Below are 13,961 nucleotides of genomic sequence, written 5' to 3' on the forward strand. Positions count from 1 at the left end.
ACTTCCTGTAATACCTTTTGAAAACTCTAGGGATTTCTGAATTATAAGTGGAAGCTACCATGATCAAGATATAAAAACTGACTCCTTTATTTATAAAGTATAAATGACATTATAAAGGACACAATTCTACATCATGAGATGAATCTTAGAAAACATCAACCCAGTCAGAATTAATAGCTAAATCATACACCTTCAAGGACTGGGACCATTTTGTTCCAGAATAATAATCATTCCTGCTTAATTCCCATCTCTGCATCTGGGTACCCTGAAATTTAACTGCCCAATAGCAGGTGCTACCAGATACACTTTAAGTATTACTAGCTGCTCTTAGATTGCTTTAGATTGCTGTTTTGCCCTACACAGATATCTCATAGATTAAGGGACTGTTTTAGGTTATGTGAACATGCTACTCACATGTTAGGCAACTGTCCCATTCCCATATAGCCTTACCTGTCATCAACAGAAAGCACACAGCAGGTTGGATTGAACATTTATTTCAGCAGCAGGTGGAATATTCACCTCTCTCTCGGGTCCCTGTTATCTCCAGCCCTCATCCTGTACATGGAACTATACTTCACAGTGCCCTGACCGGTTCAGACAGGGTCCAGCTTTGTACTTCTTTCTTTTCATTCAGACTTATGTAAACTTAGTTACCCTGGGTAATTGATCCCTTTGGTCTGTGTGTGCTCTCAACCAGTGGTGCTGTGACAGCCGAATCTTGCTTGGGTGACCATGGATAATAACATCTAGTGTTGTTCCTAAAACACTACATGCTTGGTAATAGAATTTCACTCTCAAATGTTTTTTTCTTTTATTCTAGAGATTCTAGAGACAGGGGAAGGGAGGGTGAAAGAGGGAGAAAAACATTTATCTGAGAGAGAAACATCAAGCAGTTGCCTCTTGCACGTGCCCCAATGGGGGACCTGGCCTGCAACCCATGCACGCGCCCTGACTGGGCATCGAATGGCAACCTTTTGCTTTGTGGGATGATGCCCAACCAATGGAGCCATGCCAGCCAGGGCCAGAATTTCACTTTTAAGGCAGATAAGAAAGATGGACGTTTGGATCATAGTGTCTTTCCCAGCACTTTTTGTACCACACTGTATTATAAAAACACTATTTTATTCCTCCTATGAAGAGTGTGAGCTTCTTAGGGAGAAACAGCAAATATACTTTATCTAATACTCCAGCACTGACAGATTCTCTGTGGCTGCTACACTGGGAATTCTAAGCCCACGTAGATACTCATTAGGGAAAGTGTTATTAGTGCTACCTGGGGGTGGGAAGGGAAGGCACATGATAGAATTAAAAATCCCTATTTTAGACAGTGTGGTAAAAAGTGTGACATAATTTTGCTCATATTACAAACTCTGTGTTTGGTAAAACCATTTGATAACATTGCCTTTGAAAGGGGCATGTAATGAGTACCTCTGGAGTTTAAATCAGAATTCCGTTATGCTTGATGCATGACGTCCCTTTCACTCTGTGTATAGAAAACATCAATGCAAAAGTTTTTCATAAAAGGGTGGGATGGTAAGGATAAGTGATCATAATGATGATTCTTTGACAGATGAACATGTTTTGGTTTGAAACACCATAGAAAACTTTGTAGAAATATTGTCAAGTCAAAGCTACCTTCAAGGTTCAGCCCAGACATGACAAACAGTCATGAAATTCATGTTGGGCCACAGACTTCGGTCCCCATTGCATGTTATGCACCTGTTGAAGAGCAGATGCAGAGAAAGAATGACTTAATTACTATGATTAGTTATTTATAGGAATTAAGGACTAATCATACTGATTTGATTTTCTGTTGAATTTTATTGGGTAGTGGCAAACACCTAGTAAAGAAGGATTCTCTCAGCCTTGGTGTTTACTTAAATGGCAGAAAATCTGTCAATTTTCTCTCTCTGTTAAAAATGGAACTATTCAGTGCCTTCATCTTTTCTTCCAATATACGTTACAGCCCCAATCATAATATTTACTTGAAAAATACAGTCAGGCTAAAGCCTTCATTTTTAAAATTTGATATTAGATCTTCATAATTATCTATGTACTGTGAGATCTGTCTTTCATAAAGCACTACTCCAGAAACCAATTTAACTTTGATTATGTAAAAACAGTCATACATTCAACCCCACTTTGGTACTACTGAGAAATAACTTCTTTTCCTTGTTGTGTTTTGATTTAATTGACAAGAGACATAAAGCTGTAATAACTGGAAGGTAAGTTGCAAAGTAACCAACTTTAAAAGGACAATCTGGACACTAAGCCCCAGGAGAAACCATCTGGGAATGCGAACACTAGGTCCCAGATCTAACAACCACACAGCTTTTTTGACTCTTCTGACTTGATGAACTATAAGGGCCCAAATCTCATTTTCATTGTGGGTCTCCCTCCATATTGGGGAAGGACCACTCTTAACAGCATATTTGGACAATTTTTCAATGCATAGCTCATCCTCCATGGAAAAAAGCAACTAACTGTGCTCTGGGGAAGAAATCTAGTGAAGGATAGGCATTAAATCTGCTTCCTCTCTCTTTCTAGAGTTTCTCCCCTTTGTCCTTATTCCCAACAGCCAATGTTTTAGGAAACCCTGCTTGTTTTATTATTTTAAATTTCCCTGAACAATCATTTTCTTAGATCAGGTCCATATCAACTTTTAGTCTTATCTCTTTGGGGTACTTTTCTATCAAACTCACTGCCCTCCAAACCATCCCATAATACTGCAGTCATCATAATATCTCTAACATCCAACTATGACAGCGCCACTCCCCTGCTTAAACTGGTGAGGGGTTCAAGGGTTCTCAATTGCCAAAAGGTAAAACTTCTTAGAATGGTTTGGCCATCTTCATATCTGATTATTTCCCTAAACTCCCAACTTTCTGAATATATGCTGTATTTTCAAACAGTCCCATGCCTCTGTGCATTCTGTTCAACCTTTTAAAGTATCCTTTATTCTTTCTGTATTTATTTGGCTCACTGGGACACTGCTGATGTCTCCCCAAAAGGCTTCTCTGAATCTCCAACCTATTTTAAACACCCTTCCCTTAGGTTACCCCAGCTCCCTGCAGAAGTATTTAACTCACTTCCTCACTACTGATTATTTTCACCCAGAAGTCTTACTAGACAGTAAGTTCCCTGAGACAAAGGCAGTGCTAAGTTTACAGCCAATACATATTTTAGAAATAAGGAGAAATAAATCATATACATTAAAAGATTTAATGAATATACAGTAGCCTATGTGCATCAATGGATTTTTAAAAATGTGAGTTTAAATGAAGCAGCTATCATCAAACTTGCTGTGATTGGGATAAATGCTGATAAGAGATGAGACTTGAAGAAAAAATAGTACTTATATAATTAGTCTGCGATGTTCTGGACAAAATAAAAAGCAAGTACAAATTTGTCATAAGGTTCAATAAGGTGATGGATTTCAATAGCACTTTGGCAGACAGTTTCTTTCCTTAGACATTAGTGGCTTTGCTGGTTCGCCTGAAGTGCCAGGCTGGCATAGTCTAATGCAGTTGCTTGGTCCATGAATGGAAGTGGTGTCTTTTGAGTACTTCTGGTTGTGGAAGATGTCTGAAAAAAATAAATGAACAAACTATGTTCCCAGTGACCTGGACAATGTATAGTTGAGTTGGAATCTTAGCTCATGGTTTCAAATGAAATGGAAAGGTGTATGGGACATTACAGTTACTCCTCAGTATGTTAAAATGCTTCCTCTGTGAACCATGGGAAATAAAAGCCAATTAGTATCGGCTTGGACAAAGACTTGGGAATTTTCTCTTGTGGTTTAACTAGGGTCCCAAAATAGCACTATGGCAGGTTTGAGCATCCCATTTCATATTTTGCTTTCTACATGAAGCCTTAAATGGAGCAAAATTTCAATTTCTTTGGACAAAATGGGCCAAAACATCCAGTTGTTTGCTGTTGTTTTTCCTGAAAGACAAGTTGCATTTGGAAACAAACTTGTCAAAAGGATTCTATTGGATGAATAGCCTATCGCATGCTTTGAAACACAGACATTGTTAAAAATATGAAATTGTTTTGGACTCCTCTCAAGAAACCATATGATTTAATTATACTTATTTTTTATCTAGTACAGAGTTTGTTTGCCTGAACAAAATTATAGTAGGACTCTGAGGACTTAAGATATTCATAAAAAGCCCTGGCTGGCGTAGCTCAGTGGATTGAGCGCGGGCTGTGAACCAAAGTATCGCAGGTTCGATTCCCAGTCAGGGTACATGCCTGGGTTGCAGGCCATGACCCCGAGCAACCGCACATTGATGTTTCTCTCTCTCTCTCTATCTCCCTCCCTTCTCTCTCTAAAAATAAATAAATAAAATCTTTAAAAAATATGTTCATAAAGAAGAAAGTAGTTATTACACATTTGCATTTTATATAAGATAGACTCAGGACTACATGTTAAATTACTAAAAGAAGCTGGTAGGTTTAAAATAAGTAGATTCTCCAATGAACACACTTTGTAAATATTTCCATGAATGGACTGAGGAATATCAAATGAACATAACTTTCAACAGGAAGCCAGAATGAGGAGTAAAGCAAAAAGGAATTTCACTTCACTTTTCTTTCAATTTCTTTCCTTCTGGAAAATAGCTGGCTTGTCTGTTTTTGTTTGTTTGTTTGTTTTTTAAGACTACATACAGATTATCTCTATATAAAGACTTAGTCAATAGTTCTCGCTCTTACTGTAAATATTAGGATCTACAAGAATTTAGTCTGGTCCCTTAGCCAACTTAGTAAGTCATCTTCATCCTTGACTTTCTATAAGCACAGGTGCAAGTCAATCCAGCTGGTCTCAAAGGAAAAATCCAATAGACTTTGGTCTGATGGAATTCTGGGAGAAATATTTAATATGTTCCAAAGGAAGTAAGTAGTGGGAAAATAGTTAATTTCAGCCACCCAGATACAAAACATTTGCACCTTGTGAAAGATACTTCAACTTCAATAGTTTTACTTGTATAGGTAATTATTATTTTATGGGATTAGCCATACCACACTTTTTAATAAAATCTAGGATGCAGAATTCTCTAAGCATTTATGTTGTTCTACTTCATCCATCATTATTTCCATTCTAAACATAAACTGATTTTAAATACCTTTCTACTTTAAGCCAGAAATGAAAAATCTGAAGGAGACTTTGACATTTTCCCTTAGTTTTATAAAATTATCAAATTGCTTAAATCCTCATAGTATCAGAAAATCAAAGCAGAACTCATAAAGGATATTTTCACTGTACTTGAGACTTTTGTTCTCATGCAGAAAATTCCTTTTTCACTGAATCATGTGGTAAAAAAGTCACTGGCTAGCAAAGCCTGGGTTCCTGTGCCAATACGTTCAATTCCGATTATTTTCAACCACTGGGAGTGGGTGGGGGAGACTCAGTGTAGGCATCAATCATGACTGATCAGACTACAAGTACTTGGCTGCTGTTATTGTTTTCATCATAAGAAGCCTGAACATATAATATGGTGCAAAGAAACAGGGACCGAAACTTCTCAGGGACTGAGAATCCCTCAGTTCCTCAAGGACTGAGGGAACACAGGCAATTAGTTCTAAAAATAAAAACATTATCAATATATATAGTTTAGTTTCTGTTTACTGTTCTTCTCTGAAAATGTGAGACATTTGATAAATGTATCCTGATTCATATAAACAATTACCCTGAGACTACTAAGTATCTCCTACAGTGCCAGCTCCTCATTGCTTTATAACATGAGAAAATATGTATTCATTCATCAAATATATTTTGAGGACCTGCTATTTTTCAGACCCTTTGTCAGCATACTTAGAGATTCTGCCCAGCCCTGACTGGTGTGGCTCAATTGGTTGGGCTTCATACCACAAGGTAAAAGGTCACTGGTTCGATTACCAGTTGGTTGGGTTGCATACCTGGATTGGGCTTGGTCCCTGGTCAGAGCATGGGCAAAAGGCAAACAATCGATGTTCCTGCCTCACATCAATGTTTCTCTCCCTCTCTTTTTCTCTCCCTTCCCTTGTCTCTAAAAATAAATTAATAAAATCTTTTTTAAAAAAAGATTCTGCCCAAATAGTAGTAGAGTGAAAATGTATGTGAAGGAGAGCCCCAGACATAAAATGACAAATAAAGTTTCTATAAATTCAGAGGGAAAAAATATCATAGTTTTACTTTTGGATACTTTTTGTAGTGGAAGAAAATTTTGGAAAAGAAAAGTTGGGAGAAGATGTGAAAAACTAGAATTGATCATATTTATCACCTTACGTAGATGATACCATTTTTGTCAGTTGAAGATAACAACAAAAAGTGTTACTTGCTTTGCTCATAAAAGATGAAATCCAGTAAAGGCACAGGGGAAGATTTGTTTGTGCAGAGAATTCTGACCTACTCGGAATGAAAGATTCCAGTACAGGACATTTTTATGTTCTGCCAGGAAATGAAGCAAATATGTGGGACACGGGGTGAGTCAAGGTGGAAGGATAAACTTGAGTTCTTTTCCTTTCAAATGTTGAAATGCTGTTCTGTTGGGAGTTTATTTTCCTCTCCTCTTGAGTGGTTTGACTGAGGTTAAAAAACAATGATCTAATCAATACCAAACTTTTTTCTCTGCTTCCTGTAATACAATTTCCTAGGGCAATAATCAGAGATGTACAATGAGGATTAAAAGAAATAAGGAACAGCCTTAGGAAGTTGACTTGAATACTGCGATGAGAAAGGTTGTCTAGAAATTAGCACTTCGGTCTCCCAGTTTCACTATTGTGAATGGCCAGCCATGTTTCCACAGTTATAGGACATTTCATATTTTGCTGGCACTCTTTGAACACACTGCCACAAAGCCTAGAACTGTTTTCATTTCTATCAAGTATGAGGGGGGAAAGGTTCACCCATCCCACATCTCCTGAAAGGAAAGAGTCTTTTTTACACAATTTAGCAAAGAACTATAAAGTGCTAGGGAGTGGAGTTATGTATAAAATAAGGAAACTCTACAAGAAAAGAACCTAGGGAAAAGTCCAGAAAGTGGCCTGAGATGTTGTGGCATACTTAAGATGACACAGACCCTTTTGGGTACCTAGAGGCACTTGAAGGATCTAGCAACCAGATCTAAAAAAGCAGAATAAAGAAGAATCCGTGGCATTGCTGAGCACTTTGATCCTAGGTCCTGAGAAGTTGGCTACTGCTTCTTTTTCCCCATTTTATAAGCGGAAAAGCAAGAATACTTCGGTGACTACTTTCCCAACATTTCTCCTTTCTGAAGAAGGAGCCAAGCCGCCAGGGAGTTATTGAGTTGGTCCAATGACCTATTAGACTGTAATCCTTTTTTAGAGCCCTTTAAAAGGTAACAGAGAATTCAAGGTCACCAAAAGCAGATTATAAATGCCACAAGTGGAACCACTCTCCTGATCTCAGGAAAAGCAGAGCCTATAAAGTGGGCATGCCCAGAGGCCAGACCTGGGTATGAACTAATTTTCCAAGAGCATTAGGGAGCAACTTAGGGAAGAGTTGTGTCTGTATTTGGAGCCTCGGAGACTAGAACTCCAAATTTGTCTCGAATCTAGAGAGACCATACTGCAAATGTAACTTCCTGTCTATATAGGAAAGAAATTCTTTCAACAGGGCTAATAAAATGAACTCCTAATGAGGCCTCTCATACATCAAATAGGCAAAGTGAGAAAACACTTCAATGACATAAGTGTAAAGGGATCAGAAACATCTCTGCACCCCCAAAAGAGTTTCCTTTGAAAGCCACGTGAGCTGAAAATTTAAGGATACACCACACTTTGCCAAAGTCAAGATATCTGGAACAAGACTTTGAAGTATCAAAGAATTAATGTATTTAATTAGGAACCAGCCAGAAGACACCCAGAGTGATAAAGTCACCCTTTACTGCTTCCCAGCCAGACTGTAGAGTTTCACCCCCATTCACCACCACACCCCACTTTCTTCAGTCAGCTTCGATTTTAAAAAGAACTGTTTTAAAACACCTCTCTCATGAGAGAATGATTGTGAGTATAGTTTTAACTCATAAAATTTGTGAAGTTACATAATTCTCTTGAAGTTCTGCATAATAGCATGTATACAGACAATTACACATTCGGAAGTCATGACTCTAACTTAGGAGCTATGAGTTCAACAAAACTGAAGCGGATGTCATGTCAATATTGGGAAGAATTTCTAGTAAACATAGAAGTGTTCTTAGGGGGATGGAAGGCAAGTTGTTTCAGCTGAGATTCTACTATCAATAAATGAGGATATAGCAGATTGCTTTTGATAGGTAATTACAAGGGTTTCACTTTTCAGGAAGGCATTTAAATATTATTGGGGCCTTTCTACAACAGCATTCATGGGGTCAGGAGATCAGTTTTCAATGCACAACTTCTACCTGCTTTACTCCTTCAATCAGTAAGTAAATTCTGCTCCAAACAAATAATCTCCTTTGAGATAAGCTGAAATTCCTTTTTTATAGCTTCAATTTGTTTGTGACTTGAAGACTGATGTCTAGAGTTATTTTTTAAAGTGCAGATACCCTTCAGAGGCATCAAAGATGCTGTTTACTTTGGCTATTCTTATTCTGTACTGGGAGACATTTAAAGTTTCTCAACTTTGGCACTATTGGCATTTTGGGGGCTGTCCTGTGAATTGAAGGGTATTTAGCAGCATTCCTAGCCACCCCCACTCAGTCATGACAACCACAATTGTCTCCAGACATTGCCAAATGTCCCCTGTGGGCAAAAATACCCCTAGTTGAGAATCACGGCTGCTGTCAAGGGTTAGAGAATAGGATTGGGGAGGGTACCGAAGGGAGGTGTGAGCAGATTCACATTTTTTCCTAGGGTTAAACCTACTTACTCATACTTCCTACATCTTCCTGTACCAGGGAGAACAAGAAACCCTTTCAGCTATCTCAGAATCTCCATGATGTTGGTATCAGTCATAGTTTTACCAGAAAAATAGAACCAGTAGGGGATGGATAGATAGATGGATAGATAGATGATAGATATAATATTATATAACATTTACAATATTATGTATGTATATATATATATATATTATAAAATACGTATAAATCAAGGAAGTGGCTTACATGTTACAAAACTGTGGCCTACACTTCACATGATCATGGAGGCCTACTAGGCAAGTACAAAATCCCTAGGCCAAGTGGAGCCTCGTGGGCCAAAGATATAATTGAAGTCCACCGGTATAATTTCTTCCTCAGTTCTGCTCTGAAGTCCTTCAACTGATTGAATTATGCCCACCAAATTCTCTAGGGTAATGTTCTTTACATCTTCTTGAAACAACTGTAGTAATACAGATGTTTCAGGTAATTTTTCCACAGTAACACCTAGATTAGTGTTTCATTGAATAATTGGAAAATACAGACTAGCTATTGACATAAAGCTGACCATCACAGTGTTCCAGAAGCTATTCTTCAGGCTTTGGTGTTTTGTTTATGACCATAGTTTTCTGTTCATCTCGTTTCAACTGCGCTGAAGGCCCTGCTCATTCACAGGCCTGCTCCTAGCGTGCATTTCATGATAGTGTCCTGCCAAGGTCAGGTACAAGGTCCAAACTCCTAACAAGCATTTTCATGGACTTAAGGGTCTCTTTGAAAGGACCTAAAGAAACATATTCCAAAGAAATACAAATGGCCAATAAGTACATGAAAAAAAGGCTCAACATAATTAGCTATCAGAGAAATGCAAATAAAAATTACAATGAGATACTACTTCCTACCCATTAGGATGACTATAATAAAAAAGACAGACAATAACAAGTATTAGAACGATGTGAAAAAATTAAAATTCTCATATATTCCTAGTAGGAATGTTAAATAGTGCAGCTGCTCTGGAAAACAGTCTGCTAGTTCTACAAAAGATGAAACATAAGTTACCATAAGGCCTAGCAATTCTGCTCCTAGGGAAACAGCCAAGAGAAATGAAAATGTACATTCACAAAAGAACTTATAAACAAATGCTCACACCAGCATTATTCATAATATCCAAAAAGTGGGGGAAAACTCAACTGTCTATCAACTAATCGATGGCTAAACAAAATGTTACATATTTACATAATGGAAGGTCACTTGATGATCAAAAAGAATGGTGCACTGGTGCCTACCTACATAAACCTTGCCAACAGTGTGCTACTGAAAGAAGCAAGTCACAAACTGTACCATGTTGTGTGACATCGCATACTGTATGATTCCATTTTTATGAAATGTCCAGAATAGGCAAGTCCATAAGGACAGAATGGAGATGAGTGGTTGCCAGAGGCCAGAGGGATTCCAAGAGAAATGGGAAATGATTGCTAATGGGAATGGGGTTTCTTTGTGGGGTGATGAAAATGTTCTAGAATTAATTGTGGTCACAGTTGCACAATTCTGTGAATACACTAAAAATATTGAATCATAAATGGATAAAGTGTATAGTATGCAAATCATATCTCAATAAAGCTATTGTATATACTTTTTAAATAAAAGAGTACCTTCAGAAATGTTGGCAGCAGAAGAGTTTAAGAGACCTGTTGGGACAGGGCTCTCTGATCTAACTGATGATTAGCCGCTGTCCAATGCGTCCTCAGGCCTAAAGCCCTGTCAGGAAGCAGGAGGTCACAGGAAAGGAAGGCAGCAGATGTTTCTCTGTTGCTTAGTATTTGCCACTCATACCAATCAAAGTAGAAGAAGAAAACTGCTCCCACAGCAGACAGCCCCATCCAGGGTCTCACTTCCTGTGCCACTCTCTGCTGACAGCTGTGTAGTCTGCCGCCTAAAGCAGGCTGAAGAGGGTGGAACCTATCCAAGAGAAAGCTCAGAAGCTTGTTGAGACAGAGTATTACCTCAGAAACTGCTCTTTTACTTCAGGGCCTAAAGAATTTTGATTTATTTAGTAACAGTTTATCTTTGATGGTGTACAAATGCATGACTCAGTTTTGTGGCTTTTAGCACCTCAATGCTGGGAACTTACTAAAGCCTATTTTATTTGCTCCAGAGATAGCACTGGACTCCTGCCCAAACTTCCTCCTTCCTTCTGGCTCCCCAAATAGGGAATTTCTCGTACATTGGCCTCTCAGGAGAGGTGCTGAGACGCTGCCACTTCACTACTATAGGTCAGGCTCTTTGAGGACCTTTTTGTCTTTTGAATCTTTTATTAAAGTACAAATATTAATTATCAGATAATAGCTTTAGCTAGGATTTTCAAGAGTGAAAAAAGGGGTTTCAAAAGATAATCTGATTTTTCTTCCAACTTAACCTTATCAAATGCAGAGTGAAAACAATGGATTTTTACAGCAGGAATGCACCAAGTACTTGGCAGACACCTTGCTGGGGTCTGGTCTTTAGAGCTTTGGGTCCAGAGACTCATGCAGTCTGAATGCCCTTTGTCCACTAGCCCATAGGCACAGATAATTCACGCTGGCATTATACTCTAATTCTACAGGATTGTTGCCTTTACTCATATAACTGTAAGAACTTGGTCCCTTTAAAAGTCCCCTCACAGTATTTCTGGGCTTCAACCAGGGAAGCCTCACATGTGGTCAAGCAGGCCCCCCATGATTCTGCCCCTATTGCACTTCTGCTGATGATCTCTCAACTCACCTGGGCAATTGCCACATACACCGAGTGCACACCTGCAGAAGAATGCCAGCTAACCCTGAGGCTGTGTACCATCGCTCAAGCACCAACAGAGCCCTGTATTTCTTTCAGTAATGGCCCATATGAAAGCATTTTTCTAGCTCTTGCTAGAAGTGTTCAAAAACCATTCTCCAGACTCTGTGGGGTACCAGAATACATCTCTCCCACTGTTCTCTCTCACGGGCCCTTCCACGTATCTGTACACACTTTCTTTTTTTAAAAAAAGTGAATACTGTAACTCTTTTTTTAAAATTTTTTAAAGAAGGAAAGGGAGACAGAGAGGGAGAAAACCATCAATGTGTGGTTGCCTCTCATGAGTCCCCAAGTGGGGACCTGGCCCACAACCCAGGCATGTGCCCTGAGTGGGAATCAAACTGACCCTCTGACCCTTTGGTTCACAGTCTAGCACTCAGTCCACTGAACCATACCAGCCATGGCTATATACAAACTTTCTTTTAGGTACTTGTAGCAAAGTAGACCAAAACCCAATTCAGATCCAATTCCAAGCCTTAGTTAGTCATCCCTACAAAACTGCCTATATGCTTTAGGCTAAAGCAGAGTCATTTTATACTTGAGTTTGATCGGTATTGATCAAATCCAAGGACATGTGAGGATAAAAGCCACATTTTCAACTTGTTAATTTATAAGGGAAAAGTATTACCAAGTTAACATTCTCTCTCAATCTTTTTCTCTCTGTCAATAGAAAAGGGTATGTTGGTGGCCAAGCTTTTTGAAGAACAATTTGTGAAAGGCCTAAGAATAACCACCATCAATAAATCACAGTATGAGTGGCCACTATCAATAAATTACAGCAGCCTTTTTTTCAGGATATTTGAATTATATTCTTTCCAGTTTTTATCAGCCAAGTGTTTGCAAACTGGGAGTACAGGTATCATTCTTTAAATTAGGCTCACTGATCTCATTCACAAAAAAATTCTCAGATTTTACTGTATCTGAATCTTCCACATCTCTTAAATCGTGACCTTCCCAGGTTTTAGACTTGGAATAAAGAACAGCTTTACCAATAAAGCTTTAATAGTCCCTTATTAATTAAGATCAGTGTCACTGTAGTTTGCTATATAATACAACTGTATAGAAGTTGTCAGTTTTATATTTATTTATGTAATAGGATGTTAAAATGGGACTCTTAGTTTCCCAGCTTTTTTTCCTTTTTATTGAATTTATTGCCGTCACACTGGTTAACCAAATTATACAGGTTTCAGGTGCACAATTCTACAACACATCATCTGTACACTGTATTGTGTGTTCACTACTCCAAGTCAAATCTCCTTCCATCACCATTTATCCCCCCTATGCCCTCCCTCAACTCCCCAACAACCTCCCCCACCTGGCAAGCACCACACTATTGTCTGTGTCCATGAGTTTTCTTCTCTTTTTTGCTCAATTCTTCCACTACCCACCCAGCCCCCGCAATTCACCCCTACCCCTGACAGCTGTTGACCTGCTCTCTAGCTATGGGTCTGTCTCTAGTTTGCCTGTTAGTTCATTTTGTTTATTAGATTCAACAATGGAATACTACTTGGCTGTAAAAAAAAGAAGAAAAAGAAAATCTTACTCTTTGTGATAGCATGAATGGACCTGGAGAGCATTTTGCTAAGTGAAATAAGCCAGTCAGAGATAGACAAGTACCAGCTTTTTAGATGCTACCACAGGCCAAAAGTGATGAGAGAAGTGCTAGGCAGCCCCTCTCCCCATGTCAAGAGTCAGCTGCTAGACCATCCTTGCAGAACAAGTTAAGAGTTTATAAAATCAGTTCTGCCAACAATAGCCCATCACCCACGTCTCAGATACATGAGAGAATCTAAACACATCAGTAGAGAAGAATTTCTAACTTGGAAATATCTAAAAGTGAGAGGCTGTGGCTGTGGTGAAGTGGTTGCTATGGGAACAGTGGGACTAGCCTACCTTTCTAGTTTTATAATATCCATGTACCAGATGTGGACTCTGAGAAGGAGAGCAAAACGATAACATTGACAGAAAGGCCAAAAAGTTTGCCTGGATGGTGAAACTACCCCAGCAGAGGAGGGAATGGTCAGGAACCAAGAATAGAGAACAATTTATAAATAACCACTGCAGGAGAAATTGCTTGAATCAGGGGAACTATAGCTAGAGAGTGTTGGTGATGAGGTAAGGTCTTCATGAAATCTACAAATGCACCAATAAGAGACACAACCTTAGACATCTGCCAAAACAGGAGTTACCAGAAAAGATAAGGAACCTGTCCAACATTTAATCTGGGGTGAAGAAAGAAACAATTGAGAGAGCAGTTGGAATAGACAATAATGCAATAATGAGAAATAATAATAGTCA

This window comes from Phyllostomus discolor, chromosome 1 (genome assembly GCF_004126475.2).
Source record: "Phyllostomus discolor isolate MPI-MPIP mPhyDis1 chromosome 1, mPhyDis1.pri.v3, whole genome shotgun sequence".
Classification (NCBI taxonomy): Eukaryota; Metazoa; Chordata; class Mammalia; order Chiroptera; family Phyllostomidae; genus Phyllostomus; species Phyllostomus discolor.